Below are 14,318 nucleotides of genomic sequence, written 5' to 3'. Positions count from 1 at the left end.
TCTATGGTTTTTTCTTGCTGTGACACTTAGAAAATGTGTAAGGAAAAATCCATGTTTGAAAGTTCTGAAATTCATCTCTTCGATCGTAAACCTTTTCAGCATCGTTGGTGTAGTGGTAGCATAGCAGCCTTCCAAGCTGTTGTTGACATGTGTTCGATTCCCGTACGATGCATAAACTCAGACGCGCGGTAAAAGAACATTTAATTTCAGGGAAAGATTGAGCAATACTATTGTGTGCGTCAGAGGGACAAAATATCATGAAACAGTAAATTCTTGTCGTTTTTAAAATTCCCATTGACCTTGAGAAGTAACAAACCAGAAACAACAACAGTTTTCGATTAATGAGAACAAATTAGTCTGGTTAGCCAAAAATTTATTCCGCTTCTCAAAGAATTATTTTGGTTTTTTCTTGATGTAACATTCAGAAAATGTGTAAGGAAAAATCCATGTTTGAAAGTTCTGAAATTCATCTCTTCGATCGTAAACATTTTCAGCATCGTTGGTGTAGTGGTAGCATAGCAGCCTTCCAAGCTGTTGACATGGGTTCGATTCCCGTACGATGCATAAACTCAGACGGGCAGTAAAAGAATATTTAATTTCAGGGAAAGATTGAGCATTACTATTGTGTGCGACAGAGGTACAAAATATCATGAAATAGTAAATTCTTGTCGTTTTTTAAATTCCCATTGACCTTGAGAACTAACAAACCAGAAACAACAACAGCTTTCGATGAATGAGAACAAATTGGTCTGGTGAGCGAAAAATTTACTCCGCTTCTCAAAGAATTTCTATGGTTTTTTCTTGCTGTGACACTTAGAAAATGTGTACGGAAAAATCCATGTTTGAAAGTTCTGAAATTCATCTCTTCGATCGTAAACCTTTTCAGCATCGTTGGTGTAGTGGTAGCATAGCAGCCTTCCAAGCTGTTGTTGACATGTGTTCGATTCCCGTACGATGCATAAACTCAGACGCGCGGTAAAAGAACATTTAATTTCAGGGAAAGATTGAGCAATACTATTGTGTGCGTCAGAGGGACAAAATATCATGAAATAGTAAATTCTTGTCGTTTTTAAAATTCCCATTGACCTTGAGAAGTAACAAACCAGAAACCACAACAGCTTTCGATTAATGAGAACAAATTAGTCTGGTTAGCGAAAAATTTATTCCGCTTCTCAAAGAATTATTTTGGTTTTTTCTTGATGTAACATTCAGAAAATGTGTAAGGAAAAATCCATGTTTGAAAATTCTGAAATTCATCTCTTCGATCGTAAACATTTTCAGCATCGTTGGTGTAGTGGTAGCATAGCAGGCATCCAAGCTGTTGACATGGGTTCGATTCCCGTACGATGCGTAAACTCAGGGGCGGTAAAAGAGTATTTGTTTTCAGGGAAAGATTGAACTTTACTATTGTGTGTGTTAGAGGGACAAAATATTCATGAAATAGTAAATTCTTGTCATTTTTTGAATTCCTATTGACCTTGAGAAGTAACAAACCAGAAACAACAACAGCTTTCGATTAATGAGAACAAATTAGTCTGGTTAGCGAAAAATTTATTCCGCTTCTCAAAGAATTATTTTTGTTTTTTCTTGATGTAAGTAACATTCAGAAAATGTGTAAGCAAAAATCCATGTTTGAAAGTTCTGAAATTCATCTCTTCGATCGTAAACATTTTCAGCATCGTTGGTATAGTGGTAGCCTAGCAGCCTTCCAAGCTGTTGACATGGGTTCGATTCCCGTACCATGCATAAACTCGGGCGGTAAAAGAATATTTGTTTTCAGGGAAAGATTGAACTTTACTATTGTGTGTGTTAGAGGGACAAAATATTCATGAAATAGTAAATTCTTGTCGTTTTTTGAATTCCCATTGACCTTGAGAAGTAACAAACCAGAAACAACAACAGCTTTCGATTAATGAGAACAAATTAGTCTGGTTAGCGAAAAATTTATTCCGCTTCTCAATGAATTATTTTGGTTTTTTCTTGATGTAAGTAACATTCAGAAATTGTGTAAGGAAAAATCTATGTTTGAAAGTTCTGAAATTCATCTCTTCGATCGTAAACATTTTCAGCATCGTTGGTATAGTGGTAGCATAGCAGCCTTCCAAGCTGTTGACATGGGTTCGATTCCCGTACGATGCATAAACTCAGACGGGCAGTAAAAGAATATTTAATTTCAGGGAAAGATTGAGCATTACTATTGTGTGCGTCAGAGGTTCAAAATATCATGAAATAGTAAATTCTTGTCGTTTTTTAAATTCCCATTGACCTTGAGAACTAACAAACCAGAAACAACAACAGCTTTCGATGAATAAGAACAAATTGGTCTGGTTAGCGAAAATATTACTCCGCTTCTCAAAAAATTTCTATGGTTTTTTCTTGCTGTGACACTTAGAAAATGTGTAAGGAAAAATCCATGTTTGAAAGTTCTGAAATTCATCTCTTCGATCGTAAATCTTTTCAGCATCGTTGGTGTAGTGGTAGCATAGCAGCCTTCCAAGCTGTTGACATGGGTTCGATTCCCGTACGATGCATAAACTCAGACGCGCGGTAAAAGAACATTTAATTTCAGGGAAAGATTGAGCAATACTATTGTGTGCGTCAGAGGGACAAAATATCATGAAATAGTAAATTCTTGTCGTTTTTTAAATTCCCATTGACCTTGAGAAGTAACAAACCAGAAACAACAACAGCTTTCGATTAATGAGAACAAATTAGTCTGGTTAGCGAAAAATTTATTCCGCTTCTCAAAGAATTATTTTGGTTTTTTCTTGATGTAACATTCAGAAAATGTGTAAGGAAAAATCCATGTTTGAAAGTTCTGAAATTCATCTCTTCGATCATAAACATTTTCAGCATCGTTGGTGTAGTGGTAGCATAGCAGCCATCCAAGCTGTTGACATGGGTTCGATTCCCGTACGATGCATAAACTCAGACGGGCGGTAAAAGAGTATTTGTTTTCAGGGAAAGATTGAACTTTACTGTTGTGTGTGTTAGAGGGACAAAATATTCATGAAATAGTAAATTCTTGTCGTTTTTTGAATTCCCATTGACCTTGAGAAGTAACAAACCAGAAACAACAACAGCTTTCGATTAATGAGAACAAATTAGTCTGGTTAGCGAAAAATTTATTCCGCTTCTCAATGAATTATTTTGGTTTTTTCTTGATGTAAGTAACATTCAGAAAATGTGTAAGGAAAAATCCATGTTTGAAAGTTCTGAAATTCATCTCTTCGATCGTAAACATTTTCAGCATCGCTGGTATAGTGGTAGCATAGCAGCCTTCCAAGCTGTTGACATGGGTTCGATTCCCGTCCGATGCATAAACTCAGACGGGCAGTAAAAGAATATTTAATTTCAGGGAAAGATTGAGCATTACTATTGTGTGCGTCAGAGGTTCAAAATATCATGAAATAGTAAATTCTTGTCGTTTTTTAAATTCCCATTGACCTTGAGAACTAACAAACCAGAAACAACAACAGCTTTCGATGAATGAGAACAAATTGGTCTGGTTAGCGAAAAATTTACTCCGCTTCTCAAAGAATTTCTATGGTTTTTTCTTGCTGTGACACTTAGAAAATGTGTAAGGAAAAATCCATGTTTGAAAGTTCTGAAATTCATCTCTTCGATCGTAAACCTTTTCAGCATCGTTGGTGTAGTGGTAGCATAGCAGCCTTCCAAGCTGTTGACATGGGTTCGATTCCCGTACGATGCATAAACTCAGACGCGCGGTAAAAGAACATTTAATTTCAGGGAAAGATTGAGCAATACTATTGTGTGCGTCAGAGGGACAAAATATCATGAAATAGTAAATTCTTGTCGTTTTTTAAATTCCCATTGACCTTGAGAAGTAACAAACCAGAAACAACAACAGCTTTCGATTAATGAGAACAAATTAGTCTGGTTAGCGAAAAATTTATTCCGCTTCTCAAAGAATTATTTTGGTTTTTTCTTGATGTAACATTCAGAAAATGTGTAAGGAAAAATCCATGTTTGAAAGTTCTGAAATTCATCTCTTCGATCGTAAACATTTTCAGCATCGTTGGTGTAGTGGTAGCATAGCAGCCATCCAAGCTGTTGACATGGGTTCGATTCCCGTACGATGCATAAACTCAGACAGGCGGTAAAAGAGTATTTGTTTTCAGGGAAAGATTGAACTTTACTATTGTGTGTGTTAGAGGGACAAAATATTCATGAAATAGTAAATTCTTGTCGTTTTTTGAATTCCCATTGACCTTGAGAAGTAACAAACCAGAAACAACAACAGCTTTCGATTAATGAGAACAAATTAGTCTGGTTAGCGAAAAATTTATTCCGCTTCTCAATGAATTATTTTGGTTTTTTCTTGATGTAAGTAACATTCAGAAAATGTGTAAGGAAAAATCCATGTTTGAAAGTTCTGAAATTCATCTCTTCGATCGTAAACATTTTCAGCATCGTTGGTATAGTGGTAGCATAGCAGCCTTCCAAGCTGTTGACATGGGTTCGATTCCCGTACGATGCATAAACTCAGACGGGCAGTAAAAGAATATTTAATTTCAGGGAAAGATTGAGCATTACTATTGTGTGCGTCAGAGGTTCAAAATATCATGAAGTAGTAAATTCTTGTCGTTTTTTAAATTCCCATTGACCTTGAGAACTAACAAACCAGAAACAACAACAGCTTTCGATGAATGAGAACAAATTGGTCTGGTTAGCGAAAAATTTACTCCGCTTCTCAATGAATTATTTTGGTTTTTTCTTGATGTAAGTAACATTCAGAAAATGTGTAAGGAAAAATCCATGTTTGAAAGTTCTGAAATTCATCTCTTCGATCGTAAACATTTGCAGCATCGTTGGTGTAGTGGTAGCATAGCAGCCATCCAAGCTGTTGACATGGGTTCGATTCCCGTACGATGCATAAACTCAGACAGGCGGTAAAAGAGTATTTGTTTTCAGGGAAAGATTGAACTTTACTATTGTGTGTGTTAGAGGGACAAAATATTCATGAAATAGTAAATTCTTGTCGTTTTTTGAATTCCCATTGACCTTGAGAAGTAACAAACCAGAAACAACAACAGCTTTCGATTAATGAGAACAAATTAGTCTGGTTAGCGAAAAATTTATTCCGCTTCTCAATGAATTATTTTGGTTTTTTCTTGATGTAAGTAACATTCAGAAAATGTGTAAGGAAAAATCCATGTTTGAAAGTTCTGAAATTCATCTCTTCGATCGTAAACATTTTCAGCATCGTTGGTATAGTGGTAGCATAGCAGCCTTCCAAGCTGTTGACATGGGTTCGATTCCCGTACGATGCATAAACTCAGACGGGCAGTAAAAGAATATTTAATTTCAGGGAAAGATTGAGCATTACTATTGTGTGCGTCAGAGGTTCAAAATATCATGAAGTAGTAAATTCTTGTCGTTTTTTAAATTCCCATTGACCTTGAGAACTAACAAACCAGAAACAACAACAGCTTTCGATGAATGAGAACAAATTGGTCTGGTTAGCGAAAAATTTACTCCGCTTCTCAAAGAATTTCTTTGGTTTTTTCTTGCTGTGACACTTAGAAAATGTGTAAGGAAAAATCCATGTTTGAAAGTTCTGAAATTCATCTCTTCGATCGTTAACCTTTTCCGCATCGTTGGTGTAGTGGTAGCATAGCAGCCTTCCAAGCTGTTGACATGGGTTCGATTCCCGTACGATGCATAGACTCAGACGCGCGGTAAAAGAACATTTAATTTCAGGGAAAGATTGAGCAATACTATTGTGTGCGTCAGAGGAACAAAATATCATGAAATAGTAAATTCTTGTCGTTTTTTAAATTCCCATTGACCTTGAGAACTAACAAACCAGAAACAACAACAACTTTCGATGAATGAGAACAAATTGGTCTAGTTAGCGAAAAATTTACTCCGCTTCTCAAATAATTTCTTTGGTTTTTTCTTGCTGTGACACTTAGAAAATGTGTAAGGAAAAATCCATGTTTGAAAGTTCTGAAATTCATCTCTTCGATCGTAAACCTTTTCCGCATCGTTGTTGTAGTGGTAGCATAGCAGCCTTCCAAGCTGTTGACATGGGTTCGATTCCCGTACGATGCATAAACTCAGACGGGCGGTAAAAGAGAATTTGTTTTCAGGGAAAGATTGAACTTTACTATTGTGTGTGTTAGAGGGACAAAATATTCATGAAATAGTAAATTCTTGTCGTTTTTTGAATTCCCATTGACCTTGAGAAGTAACAAACCAGAAACAACAACAGCTTTCGATTAATGAGAACAAATTAGTCTGGTTAGCGAAAAATTTATTCCGCTTCTCAAAGAATTATTTTGGTTTTTTCTTGATGTAATATTCAGAAAATGTGTAAGGAAAAATCCATGTTTGAAAGTTCTGAAATTCATCTCTTCGATCGTAAACATTTTCAGCATCGTTGGTGTAGTGGTAGCATAGCAGCCTTCCAAGCTGTTGACATGGGTTCGATTGCCGTGCGATGCATAAACTCAGACGGGCAGTAAAAGAATATTTAATTTCAGGGAAAGATTGAGCATTACTATTGTGTGCGTCAGAGGTACAAAATATCATGAAATAGTAAATTCTTGTCGTTTTTTAAATTCCCATTGACCTTGAGAACTAACAAACCAGAAACAACAACAGCTTTCGATGAATGAGAACAAATTGGTCTGGTTAGCGAAAAATTTACTCCGCTTCTCAAAGAATTTCTATAGTTTTTTCTTGCTGTGACACTTAGAAAATGTGTAAGGAAAAATCCATGTTTGAAAGTTCTGAAATTCATCTCTTCGATCGTAAACCTTTTCAGCATCGTTGGTGTAGTGGTAGCATAGCAGCCTTCCAAGCTGTTTACATGGGTTCGATTCCCGTACGATGCATAAACTCAGACGCGCGGTAAAAGAACATTTAATTTCAGGGAAAGATTGAGCAATACTATTGTGTGCGTCAGAGGGACAAAATATCATGAAATAGTAAATTTTTGTCGTTTTTTAAATTCCCATTGACCTTGAGAAGTAACAAACCAGAAACAACAACAGCTTTCGATTAATGAGAACAAATTAGTCTGGTTAGCGAAAAATTTATTCCGCTTCTCAAAGAATTATTTTGGTTTTTTCTTGATGTAACATTCAGAAAATGTGTAAGGAAAAATCCATGTTTGAAAGTTCTGAAATTCATCTCTTCGATCGTAACCATTTTCAGCATCGTTGGTGTAGTGGTAGCATAGCAGCCTTCCAAGCTGTTGACATGGGTTCGATTCCCGTACGATGCATAAACTCAGACGGGCAGTAAACGAATATTTAATTTCAGGGAAATATTGAGCATTACTATTGTGTGCGTCAGAGGTACAAAATATCATGAAATAGTAAATTCTTGTCGTTTTTTAAATTCCCATTGACCTTGAGAACTAACAAACCAGAAACAACAACAGCTTTCGATGAATGAGAACAAATTGGTCTGGTTAGCGAAAAATTTACTCCGCTTCTCAAAGAATTTCTTTGGTTTTTTCTTGCTGTGACACTTAGAAAATGTGTAAGGAAAAATCCATGTTTGAAAGTTCTGAAATTCATCTCTTCGATCGTAACCATTTTCAGCATCGTTGGTGTAGTGGTAGCATAGCAGCCTTCCAAGCTGTTGACATGGGTTCGATTCCCGTACGATGCATAAACTCAGACGCGCGGTAAAAGAACATTTAATTTCAGGGAAATATTGAGCATTACTATTGTGTGCGTCAGAGGTACAAAATATCATGAAATAGTAAATTCTTGTCGTTTTTTAAATTCCCATTGACCTTGAGAACTAACAAACCAGAAACAACAACAGCTTTCGATGAATGAGAACAAATTGGTCTGGTTAGCGAAAAATTTACTCCGCTTCTCAAAGAATTTCTTTGGTTTTTTCTTGCTGTGACACTTAGAAAATGTGTAAGGAAAAATCCATGTTTGAAAGTTCTGAAATTCATCTCTTCGATCGTAAACCTTTTCAGCATCGTTGGTGTAGTGGTAGCATAGCAGCCTTCCAAGCTGTTGACATGGGTTCGATTCCCGTACGATGCATAAACTCAGACGCGCGGTAAAAGAACATTTAATTTCAGGGAAATATTGAGCATTACTATTGTGTGCGTCAGAGGTACAAAATATCATGAAATAGTAAATTCTTGTCGTTTTTTAAATTCCCATTGACCTTGAGAACTAACAAACCAGAAACAACAACAGCTTTCGATGAATGAGAACAAATTGGTCTGGTTAGCGAAAAATTTACTCCGCTTCTCAAAGAATTTCTTTGGTTTTTTCTTGCTGTGACACTTAGAAAATGTGTAAGGAAAAATCCATGTTTGAAAGTTCTGAAATTCATCTCTTCGATCGTAAACCTTTTCAGCATCGTTGGTGTAGTGGTAGCATAGCAGCCTTCCAAGCTGTTGACATGGGTTCGATTCCCGTACGATGCATAAACTCAGACGCGCGGTAAAAGAACATTTAATTTCAGGGAAAGATAGAGCAATAATATTGTTTGCGTCAGAGGGACAAAATATCATGAAATAGTAAATTCTTGTCGTTTTTTAAATTCCCATTGACCTTGAGATTTAAAAAACCAGAAACAACAACAGCTTTCGATGAATGAGAACAAATTGGTCTGGTTAGCGAAAAATTTACTCCGCTTCTCATAGAATTGTTTTGGTTTTTTCTTGATGTGACACTTAGAAAATGTGTAAGGAAAAATCCAAGTTTGAAAGTTCTGACGTTCATCTCTTCGATCGTCAACCTTCGCAGCATCGTTGGTGTAGTGGTAGCATAGCCGCCTTCCAAGCTGATGACATGGGTTCGATTCAAGTACGATGCATAAACTCAAACAACCGGTAAACAAGTATTCAATTTCAGGGAAAGATTGAACATTACTATTGTGTGCGTTAGAAGGACAAAATATTCATGAAACAGTAAATTCTTGTCTCTTTTTGAATTCCCAAAGTCCTTGAGAAGTAACAAACCAGAAACAACAGCTTTCGATTAATGAGAAACAAAGGAGTCTGGTTAGCGAAAAAACTATCAGCTTCTCAAAGAATAGTTTTGGTTTTTTCTGATGTGACACTCAGAATATTTGTAAGGAAAAATCCAAGTTTGAAAAGTCTGAAATTCATCTCTTCGATCGTAAACCTTCTCAGCATCGTTGGTGTAGTGGTAGCATAGCAGCCTTCCAAGCTGTTGACATGGGTTCGATTCCCGTACGATGCATAAACTCAGACGGGCAGTAAACGAATATTTAATTTCAGGGAAATATTGAGCATTACTATTGTGTGCGTCAGAGGTACAAAATATCATGAAATAGTAAATTCTTGTCGTTTTTTAAATTCCCATTGACCTTGAGAACTAACAAACCAGAAACAACAACAGCTTTCGATGAATGAGAACAAATTGGTCTGGTTAGCGAAAAATTTACTCCGCTTCTCAAAGAATTTCTTTGGTTTTTTCTTGCTGTGACACTTAGAAAATGTGTAAGGAAAAATCCATGTTTGAAAGTTCTGAAATTCATCTCTTCGATCGTAAACCTTTTCAGCATCGTTGGTGTAGTGGTAGCATAGCAGCCTTCCAAGCTGTTGACATGGGTTCGATTCCCGTACGATGCATAAACTCAGACGCGCGGTAAAAGAACATTTAATCTCAGGGAAAGATAGAGCAATAATATTGTGTGCGTCAGAGGGACAAAATATCATGAAATAGTAAATTCTTGTCGTTTTTTAAATTCCCATTGACCTTGAGATTTAAAAAACCAGAAACAACAACAGCTTTCGATGAATGAGAACAAATTGGTCTGGTTATCGAAAAATTTACTCCGCTTCTCATAGAATTGTTTTGGTTTTTTCTTGATGTGACACTTAGAAAATGTGTAAGGAAAAATCCAAGTTTGAAAGTTCTGACGTTCATCTCTTCGATCGTCAACCTTCGCAGCATCGTTGGTGTAGTGGTAGCATAGCCGCCTTCCAAGCTGATGACATGGGTTCGATTCAAGTACGATGCATAAACTCAAACAACCGGTAAACAAGTATTCAATTTCAGGGAAAGATTGAACATTACTATTGTGTGCGTTAGAAGGACAAAATATTCATGAAACAGTAAATTCTTGTCTCTTTTTGAATTCCCAAAGTCCTTGAGAAGTAACAAACCAGAAACAACAGCTTTCGATTAATGAGAAACAAAGGAGTCTGGTTAGCGAAAAAACTATCAGCTTCTCAAAGAATAGTTTTGGTTTTTTCTGATGTGACACTCAGAATATTTGTAAGGAAAAATTCAAGTTTGAAAAGTCTGAAATTCATCTCTTCGATCGTAAACCTTCTCAGCATCGTTGGTGTAGTGGTAGCATAGCAGCCTTCCAAGATGTTGACATGGGTTCGATTCCCATACGATGCATAAACTCAGAAGGGCGGTAAAAGAATATTTAATTTCAGGGAAAGATTGAACATTACTATTGTGTGCGTTACAGGGACAAAATACTCATGAAATATAAAAGTCTTGTCTCTTTTTGAATTCCCAAAGTCCTTGAGAAGTAACAAACCAGAAACGGCAGCTTTCGATTATTGAGAAACAAACGAGTCTGGTTAGCGAAAAAACTATCAGCTTCTCAAAGAATAGTTTCGGTTTTTTCTGATGTGACACTCAGAATATTTGTCAGGAAAAATCCAAGTTTGAAAGTTCTGAGATTCATCTCTTCGATCGTAAACCTTCGCAGCATCGTTGGTGTAGTGGTAGCATAGCAGCCTTCCAAGCTGTTGACAAGGGTTCGATTACCGTACGATGCATAAACTCAGACGGGCAGTAAAAGAATATTTAATTTCAGGGAAAGATTGAGCATTACTATTGTGTGCGTTAGAGGGACAAAATATCATGAAATATTAAATTCTTGTCGTTTTTTAAATTCCCATTGACCTTTAGAAGTAACAAACCAGAAACGACAGCTTTCGATTAATGAGAACAAATTGGTCTGGTTAGCGAAAAATTTACTCCGCTTCTCACAGAATTTTTTTGGTATTTTCTTGCTGTGACACTTAGAAAATGTGTAAGGAAAAATCCATGATTGAAAGTTCTGAAATTCATCTCTTCGATCGTAAACCTTCTCAGCATCGTTGGTGTAGTGGTAGCATAGCAGCCTTCCAAGCTGTTGACATGGGTTCGATTCCCGTACGATGCATAAACTCAGACGGGCAGTAAACGAATATTTAATTTCAGGGAAATATTGAGCATTACTATTGTGTGCGTCAGAGGTACAAAATATCATGAAATAGTAAATTCTTGTCGTTTTTTAAATTCCCATTGACCTTGAGAACTAACAAACCAGAAACAACAACAGCTTTCGATGAATGAGAACAAATTGGTCTGGTTAGCGAAAAATTTACTCCGCTTCTCAAAGAATTTCTTTGGTTTTTTCTTGCTGTGACACTTAGAAAATGTGTAAGGAAAAATCCATGTTTGAAAGTTCTGAAATTCATCTCTTCGATCGTAAACCTTTTCAGCATCGTTGGTGTAGTGGTAGCATAGCAGCCTTCCAAGCTGTTGACATGGGTTCGATTCCCGTACGATGCATAAACTTAGACGCGCGGTAAAAGAACATTTAATTTCAGGGAAAGATAGAGCAATAATATTGTGTGCGTTAGAGGGACAAAATATCATGAAATAGTAAATTCTTGTCGTTTTTTAAATTCCCATTGACCTTGAGATTTAAAAAACCAGAAACAACAACAGCTTTCGATGAATGAGAACAAATTGGTCTGGTTAGCGAAAAATTTACTCCGCTTCTCATAGAATTGTTTTGGTTTTTTCTTGATGTGACACTTAGAAAATGTGTAAGGAAAAATCCAAGTTTGAAAGTTCTGACGTTCATCTCTTCGATCGTCAACCTTCGCAGCATCGTTGGTGTAGTGGTAGCATAGCCGCCTTCCAAGCTGATGACATGGGTTCGATTCAAGTACGATGCATAAACTCAAACAACCGGTAAACAAGTATTCAATTTCAGGGAAAGATTGAACATTACTATTGTGTGCGTTAGAAGGACAAAATATTCATGAAACAGTAAATTCTTGTCGTTTTTTAAATTCCCATTGACCTTGAGAACTAACAAACCAGAAACAACAACAGCTTTCGATGAATGAGAACAAATTGGTCTGGTTAGCGAAAAATTTACTCCGCTTCTCAAAGAATTTCTTTGGTTTTTTCTTGCTGTGACACTTAGAAAATGTGTAAGGAAAAATCCATGTTTGAAAGTTCTGAAATTCATCTCTTCGATCGTAAACCTTTTCAGCATCGTTGGTGTAGTGGTAGCATAGCAGCCTTCCAAGCTGTTGACATGGGTTCGATTCCCGTACGATGCATAAACTCAGACGCGCGGTAAAAGAACATTTAATTTCAGGGAAAGATAGAGCAATAATATTGTGTGCGTCAGAGGGACAAAATATCATGAAATAGTAAATTCTTGTCGTTTTTTAAATTCCCATTGACCTTGAGATTTAAAAAACCAGAAACAACAACAGCTTTCGATGAATGAGAACAAATTGGTCTGGTTAGCGAAAAATTTACTCCGCTTCTCATAGAATTGTTTTGGTTTTTTCTTGATGTGACACTTAGAAAATGTGTAAGGAAAAATCCAAGTTTGAAAGTTCTGACGTTCATCTCTTCGATCGTCAACCTTCGCAGCATCGTTGGTGTAGTGGTAGCATAGCCGCCTTCCAAGCTGATGACATGGGTTCGATTCAAGTACGATGCATAAACTCAAACAACCGGTAAACAAGTATTCAATTTCAGGGAAAGATTGAACATTACTATTGTGTGCGTTAGAAGGACAAAATATTCATGAAACAGTAAATTCTTGTCTCTTTTTGAATTCCCAAAGTCCTTGAGAAGTAACAAACCAGAAACAACAGCTTTCGATTAATGAGAAACAAAGGAGTCTGGTTAGCGAAAAAACTATCAGCTTCTCAAAGAATAGTTTTGGTTTTTTCTGATGTGACACTCAGAATATTTGTAAGGAAAAATCCAAGTTTGAAAAGTCTGAAATTCATCTCTTCGATCGTAAACCTTCTCAGCATCGTTGGTGTAGTGGTAGCATAGCAGCCTTCCAAGATGTTGACATGGGTTCGATTCCCATACGATGCATAAACTCAGAAGGGCGGTAAAAGAATATTTAATTTCAGGGAAAGATTGAACATTACTATTGTGTGCGTTACAGGGACAAAATACTCATGAAATATAAAAGTCTTGTCTCTTTTTGAATTCCCAAAGTCCTTGAGAAGTAACAAACCAGAAACGGCAGCTTTCGATTATTGAGAAACAAACGAGTCTGGTTAGCGAAAAAACTATCAGCTTCTCAAAGAATAGTTTCGGTTTTTTCTGATGTGACACTCAGAATATTTGTCAGGAAAAATCCAAGTTTGAAAGTTCTGAGATTCATCTCTTCGATCGTAAACCTTCGCAGCATCGTTGGTGTAGTGGTAGCATAGCAGCCTTCCAAGCTGTTGACAAGGGTTCGATTACCGTACGATGCATAAACTCAGACGGGCAGTAAAAGAATATTTAATTTCAGGGAAAGATTGAGCATTACTATTGTGTGCGTTAGAGGGACAAAAGATCATGAAATATTAAATTCTTGTCGTTTTTTAAATTCCCATTGACCTTTAGAAGTAACAAACCAGAAACGACAGCTTTCGATTAATGAGAACAAATTGGTCTGGTTAGCGAAAAATTTACTCCGCTTCTCACAGAATTTTTTTGGTATTTTCTTGCTGTGACACTTAGAAAATGTGTAAGGAAAAATCCATGATTGAAAGTTCTGAAATTCATCTCTTCGATGATAAACCTTTTCAGCATCGTTGGTGTAGTGGTAGCATAGCAGTCTTCCAAGCTGCTGACATGGGTTCGATTCACGTACGATGCATAAACTCAGAAGGGCGGTAAAAGAATATTTAATTTCAGGGAAAGATTGAACATTACTATGGTGTGCGTTAGGGGGACAAAATACTCATGAAATAGTAAATTCTTGTCTCTTTTTGAAATCCCAAAGTCCTTGAGAAGTAACAAACCAGAAACGACAGCTTTCGATTAATGAGAAACAAAGGAGTCTGGTTAGCAAAAAAACTATCAGCTTCTCAAAGAATAGTTTTGGTTTTTTCTGATGTGACACTCAGAATATTTGGCAGGAAAAATCCCAGTTTGAAAGTCCTGAGATTCATCTCTTCGATCGTAAACCTTCTCTTCTCAGCATCGTTGGTGTAGTGGTAGCGTAGCAGCCTTCCAAGCTGTTGACATGGGTTCGATTCCCGTACGATGCATAAACTCAGACGGGCGGTAAAAGAA

At 36.7% G+C, this 14,318-nt stretch overlaps 31 non-coding genes across 31 annotated transcripts; all 31 read left to right on the top strand.

Annotated features, from left to right (window-relative positions):
* The first annotated feature begins 98 nt into the window (after positions 1 to 98).
* Positions 99 to 172, top strand: Trnag-ucc (transfer RNA glycine (anticodon UCC)). Its single transcript has one exon. It is a non-coding gene; the product is annotated as a tRNA-Gly (tRNA).
* A 321-nt stretch (positions 173 to 493) lies between these two features.
* On the top strand, positions 494 to 564 carry Trnag-ucc (transfer RNA glycine (anticodon UCC)). Its single transcript has one exon. It is a non-coding gene; the product is annotated as a tRNA-Gly (tRNA).
* A 321-nt stretch (positions 565 to 885) lies between these two features.
* Positions 886 to 959, top strand: Trnag-ucc (transfer RNA glycine (anticodon UCC)). The gene has a single exon. It is a non-coding gene; the product is annotated as a tRNA-Gly (tRNA).
* Positions 960 to 2,068: 1,109 nt separating this feature from the next.
* On the top strand, positions 2,069 to 2,139 carry Trnag-ucc (transfer RNA glycine (anticodon UCC)). The gene has a single exon. It is a non-coding gene; the product is annotated as a tRNA-Gly (tRNA).
* A 321-nt stretch (positions 2,140 to 2,460) lies between these two features.
* On the top strand, positions 2,461 to 2,531 carry Trnag-ucc (transfer RNA glycine (anticodon UCC)). Its single transcript has one exon. It is a non-coding gene; the product is annotated as a tRNA-Gly (tRNA).
* Positions 2,532 to 2,852: 321 nt separating this feature from the next.
* Trnag-ucc (transfer RNA glycine (anticodon UCC)) lies at positions 2,853 to 2,923 on the top strand. Its single transcript has one exon. It is a non-coding gene; the product is annotated as a tRNA-Gly (tRNA).
* Positions 2,924 to 3,249: 326 nt separating this feature from the next.
* On the top strand, positions 3,250 to 3,320 carry Trnag-ucc (transfer RNA glycine (anticodon UCC)). Its single transcript has one exon. It is a non-coding gene; the product is annotated as a tRNA-Gly (tRNA).
* Positions 3,321 to 3,641: 321 nt separating this feature from the next.
* Positions 3,642 to 3,712, top strand: Trnag-ucc (transfer RNA glycine (anticodon UCC)). Its single transcript has one exon. It is a non-coding gene; the product is annotated as a tRNA-Gly (tRNA).
* Positions 3,713 to 4,033: 321 nt separating this feature from the next.
* Trnag-ucc (transfer RNA glycine (anticodon UCC)) lies at positions 4,034 to 4,104 on the top strand. Its single transcript has one exon. It is a non-coding gene; the product is annotated as a tRNA-Gly (tRNA).
* A 326-nt stretch (positions 4,105 to 4,430) lies between these two features.
* Trnag-ucc (transfer RNA glycine (anticodon UCC)) lies at positions 4,431 to 4,501 on the top strand. The gene has a single exon. It is a non-coding gene; the product is annotated as a tRNA-Gly (tRNA).
* A 325-nt stretch (positions 4,502 to 4,826) lies between these two features.
* Positions 4,827 to 4,897, top strand: Trnag-ucc (transfer RNA glycine (anticodon UCC)). Its single transcript has one exon. It is a non-coding gene; the product is annotated as a tRNA-Gly (tRNA).
* A 326-nt stretch (positions 4,898 to 5,223) lies between these two features.
* Positions 5,224 to 5,294, top strand: Trnag-ucc (transfer RNA glycine (anticodon UCC)). The gene has a single exon. It is a non-coding gene; the product is annotated as a tRNA-Gly (tRNA).
* Positions 5,295 to 5,615: 321 nt separating this feature from the next.
* Positions 5,616 to 5,686, top strand: Trnag-ucc (transfer RNA glycine (anticodon UCC)). The gene has a single exon. It is a non-coding gene; the product is annotated as a tRNA-Gly (tRNA).
* Positions 5,687 to 6,007: 321 nt separating this feature from the next.
* Positions 6,008 to 6,078, top strand: Trnag-ucc (transfer RNA glycine (anticodon UCC)). The gene has a single exon. It is a non-coding gene; the product is annotated as a tRNA-Gly (tRNA).
* Positions 6,079 to 6,400: 322 nt separating this feature from the next.
* Trnag-ucc (transfer RNA glycine (anticodon UCC)) lies at positions 6,401 to 6,471 on the top strand. Its single transcript has one exon. It is a non-coding gene; the product is annotated as a tRNA-Gly (tRNA).
* A 321-nt stretch (positions 6,472 to 6,792) lies between these two features.
* Trnag-ucc (transfer RNA glycine (anticodon UCC)) lies at positions 6,793 to 6,863 on the top strand. Its single transcript has one exon. It is a non-coding gene; the product is annotated as a tRNA-Gly (tRNA).
* Positions 6,864 to 7,184: 321 nt separating this feature from the next.
* On the top strand, positions 7,185 to 7,255 carry Trnag-ucc (transfer RNA glycine (anticodon UCC)). The gene has a single exon. It is a non-coding gene; the product is annotated as a tRNA-Gly (tRNA).
* A 321-nt stretch (positions 7,256 to 7,576) lies between these two features.
* Trnag-ucc (transfer RNA glycine (anticodon UCC)) lies at positions 7,577 to 7,647 on the top strand. Its single transcript has one exon. It is a non-coding gene; the product is annotated as a tRNA-Gly (tRNA).
* A 321-nt stretch (positions 7,648 to 7,968) lies between these two features.
* Trnag-ucc (transfer RNA glycine (anticodon UCC)) lies at positions 7,969 to 8,039 on the top strand. The gene has a single exon. It is a non-coding gene; the product is annotated as a tRNA-Gly (tRNA).
* Positions 8,040 to 8,360: 321 nt separating this feature from the next.
* Trnag-ucc (transfer RNA glycine (anticodon UCC)) lies at positions 8,361 to 8,431 on the top strand. The gene has a single exon. It is a non-coding gene; the product is annotated as a tRNA-Gly (tRNA).
* A 710-nt stretch (positions 8,432 to 9,141) lies between these two features.
* On the top strand, positions 9,142 to 9,212 carry Trnag-ucc (transfer RNA glycine (anticodon UCC)). The gene has a single exon. It is a non-coding gene; the product is annotated as a tRNA-Gly (tRNA).
* A 321-nt stretch (positions 9,213 to 9,533) lies between these two features.
* Positions 9,534 to 9,604, top strand: Trnag-ucc (transfer RNA glycine (anticodon UCC)). Its single transcript has one exon. It is a non-coding gene; the product is annotated as a tRNA-Gly (tRNA).
* A 710-nt stretch (positions 9,605 to 10,314) lies between these two features.
* Trnag-ucc (transfer RNA glycine (anticodon UCC)) lies at positions 10,315 to 10,385 on the top strand. Its single transcript has one exon. It is a non-coding gene; the product is annotated as a tRNA-Gly (tRNA).
* Positions 10,386 to 10,703: 318 nt separating this feature from the next.
* Trnag-ucc (transfer RNA glycine (anticodon UCC)) lies at positions 10,704 to 10,774 on the top strand. The gene has a single exon. It is a non-coding gene; the product is annotated as a tRNA-Gly (tRNA).
* A 318-nt stretch (positions 10,775 to 11,092) lies between these two features.
* On the top strand, positions 11,093 to 11,163 carry Trnag-ucc (transfer RNA glycine (anticodon UCC)). Its single transcript has one exon. It is a non-coding gene; the product is annotated as a tRNA-Gly (tRNA).
* A 321-nt stretch (positions 11,164 to 11,484) lies between these two features.
* On the top strand, positions 11,485 to 11,555 carry Trnag-ucc (transfer RNA glycine (anticodon UCC)). The gene has a single exon. It is a non-coding gene; the product is annotated as a tRNA-Gly (tRNA).
* Positions 11,556 to 12,269: 714 nt separating this feature from the next.
* Positions 12,270 to 12,340, top strand: Trnag-ucc (transfer RNA glycine (anticodon UCC)). The gene has a single exon. It is a non-coding gene; the product is annotated as a tRNA-Gly (tRNA).
* Positions 12,341 to 13,050: 710 nt separating this feature from the next.
* On the top strand, positions 13,051 to 13,121 carry Trnag-ucc (transfer RNA glycine (anticodon UCC)). The gene has a single exon. It is a non-coding gene; the product is annotated as a tRNA-Gly (tRNA).
* A 318-nt stretch (positions 13,122 to 13,439) lies between these two features.
* On the top strand, positions 13,440 to 13,510 carry Trnag-ucc (transfer RNA glycine (anticodon UCC)). Its single transcript has one exon. It is a non-coding gene; the product is annotated as a tRNA-Gly (tRNA).
* A 318-nt stretch (positions 13,511 to 13,828) lies between these two features.
* Trnag-ucc (transfer RNA glycine (anticodon UCC)) lies at positions 13,829 to 13,899 on the top strand. Its single transcript has one exon. It is a non-coding gene; the product is annotated as a tRNA-Gly (tRNA).
* Positions 13,900 to 14,222: 323 nt separating this feature from the next.
* Trnag-ucc (transfer RNA glycine (anticodon UCC)) lies at positions 14,223 to 14,293 on the top strand. Its single transcript has one exon. It is a non-coding gene; the product is annotated as a tRNA-Gly (tRNA).
* The last annotated feature ends 25 nt before the right edge of the window (positions 14,294 to 14,318 follow it).

The sequence above is a fragment of the Symsagittifera roscoffensis genome, chromosome 3, assembly GCF_963678635.1.
Source record: "Symsagittifera roscoffensis chromosome 3, txSymRosc1.1, whole genome shotgun sequence".
NCBI lineage: Eukaryota > Metazoa > Xenacoelomorpha > Acoela > Convolutidae > Symsagittifera > Symsagittifera roscoffensis.
This window is presented reverse-complemented; position numbering and strand designations above follow the sequence as displayed.